Here is a 2,935-nt window from a genome sequence, read left to right as displayed (position 1 = left end):
TTTCTTTTTTTTTTTTTTTTTTCAAAGCAGATAATCTTTAATGAGCTTTAAGATACCTATGATTTGCTTTTCACACAGTAGGTATTTCCAATACAATGACAACTCTTTAGAGCACCAGGGTTCTACTTTGGAAGGAATGTATGCTGCTTGTATAGGATTAGTATTTATTTTCTATATCAACAATCTTTACAACATGACTGTTGTAACTCTTCAGATAAACCACTGGTGATATTTAGATAATAAACCACTGTTATCACCCAAGGTTAACCCTTCTTCCTGTTCCTGATCCTAATCCTTCACGCATCCTCCAAGACCTTGCTATACCAATTTCATCTTCCCTCATAACCATTTTTAAACCTTTTCCAGAATCTTAAAATATTTGTATTGAGTGTCTTCTGTGTGTTAGCCGTGGGTTAGTTGCTGGTGAATGACACAACATCTGCCTTTAATTAACTTACAGTCTAGTGTGGAGGAATGAGAAGTAAACAGGCATTGTAAGACAGAGGAATGAATACTTTGAGAGTTTGTGATATTAGCACAAAGAGAAGAGCCCTAATTCTTCCTGCTATGTCAAAAGAATGCTCAGGATTCCCCTCTCCTCAGTAACTGCCACTCAACTTTACTACTGTACCCCTTTAGCTACTAGACCTTTCCATAGGACATTGGCTTTTTCTCCTATTTTACAGTTGAATTTACTATCTCTACTATTCAGGCTCTTGCTCTTACCACTCTACTGCTACTGATGTTTATCACTGAAGGATATCTAAAGGTCAAATCCAGGGTCTTTTTCTTAACTTATTTCTTCTGGATGAAGCACTCATCATTGCTGACCAGCCCAAGCTCATTGATTGGGTCTGTGAACAGCTGCCTCATGTGTTTTACATTTGTCTTTGTCCCTATTCACTCCCAAGATGTTAATCATTGTCCCCAGCTCCAACTCCTCTCCTGAGTGCCATCTTTCATTTTCAGCTGTGCATTTTCTCCTAGATACTCTGCCAAACCTTTAATTCATGGATATAAATACTAACTCATCATATTCAAACTTCAAAAAACGTGTCTTTGACATAATAGTTTCTCTTTTAAAAAAATATTGAATGGTTCCTTGTTGCCTACTAAATCATATACAAGGTCTCCAGTATAGTATTCAAGGCTCTACACAATATATCCTCAAACCATATTTCCAGCTTTTTCTTTTTCATTACTTTTCAACACACACCCTGAAGACTAAGTTAAGAGATTGCTGCATTTTAAATATTCCCATATTTTTCTGCTTCCATTTGTTTGCTCGTTCTTGATTCTTGGGCTGGAATTCTATCTACTCCCTTATCCTCTGTCAAAATGCTAGTACTCTTTCAAGACCCTCATAATAGTTACCTGCTTCATGAAGTTTCCCTATACCCCCCAAAGAGCTGTTATCATGTCTTTTTAGATGCTGTAACATGTTATTTTTCCCTGTCGTTGTCCACTACCAGTTTTCCATATATGTAATGTGCTTCTCTGATATGTTATAGAGTATCTTTGAGAACTGTACCTAGCAAACAGCTTTGCTCACATACCTTAAAAATTTTTTGTTGAGCTGTACACATCTCCTCAAATCATCATCTTTTCTTGACTCGCTTATTTCCAATGCTGTTCTCTATTACTCAGATGTATATTTGCTCTAGTAACTTGTGTATAGATATAAACATATGTGCAATAAACTTGAGGATTATGTAAATTTGTGACTGATAACAACATGTTGAGTACAAAGTAAGGAGCCAGAAAAGCAGGCTGGGTTAAGCAAAAGCAAGGTTAATGGTTAACTTCGATCTAAAAGAAACCACTGGCCGGAAATGGAAGAAGGGAAAATGGTAGCCTATACACAAGAGTATTGAGAATTTGACTCTGGGGTGAAATCCAAATCAGTCAATAGTCAACAAGTTCTTCAGTTCTACTCTTTAGTAGCAGTCAAATGTGGGGAAGTCACTTAATTTCTTAGAGTGTTTACTTTTTCTTCTATTAAACATTATTGAGTGCTAGAACTATGTATCAGATATTTCTAGGCGTTGGAGTTACAACTATGACAAAGAGTACCTGTTCTCTGTTCTTATGAGCTAATACATTAGTTTAATAATATTTGTTCCACATTATAGAAAAATAATATTCATCTCAAAAGGTTACAATGCAGAAGATTAAATAAGGGAAGGACAAGAGAATAAAGAGGAGAGAAATTGACAAATATTATGGAGAGGTTAAGAAATATCAAAGTACAGGTAAAAATGTGTAATATATTACCTGGATATGTTTTTGATATGTTCTTACTCTTAATGATATTTTATTTTCACTGTGATGCATCAGGGTGTGAATTTATTCATTATGCTTGGTCCTAGGAGTGCATTCTTAATCTGAGGATACATATACTTTTTCACATTTGAAAGTTTGTTAGCTGTTGCTTCTTCAAATATTCCTGCTCCTATAGCCTACATTCTTCTCTTCTGGAACTTCTCTTGTATGTATGTTGGAGATTCTCAATTTATCTTCCATATTTTTTGATCTTTCTTTTAAAAAATGCCTTTGTCCCTTTGTGCAGTATTCTGGGCAATTTCCTCAGTATTTGCATCTAAACCATAAAGTCTCTCAATGGTGTCCAGTCAAAATTTTCTAATCTATGGAATTAAAAATTTTTTTTCACGACTCCGTATTTTATTTATGAGATTTCTAACTTATGTATTTTTTAAAGTTTCCAATTTCTAATTTATATCTGAACATTGTAGTTCCTTTTTCCCTTTTTGTTTTATAATTTCATTTTTCATGCAAGTTTTTCTTTGATACATCTCCTTGGACAACCTAAGCATACTGACTTGAAAGTCTTTGCTGTAGTACAACTTAAATACATACAATTAAGAAAAAAAGAAAATATTTTTACTTTATATACTGTTTCATAAAATTAATTTCT

Source organism: Phoca vitulina, unplaced genomic scaffold, assembly GCF_004348235.1.
Source record: "Phoca vitulina isolate PV1807 unplaced genomic scaffold, GSC_HSeal_1.0 scaffold1, whole genome shotgun sequence".
Lineage (NCBI taxonomy): Eukaryota > Metazoa > Chordata > Mammalia > Carnivora > Phocidae > Phoca > Phoca vitulina.
Note: the sequence above shows the minus strand (reverse complement) of the source record.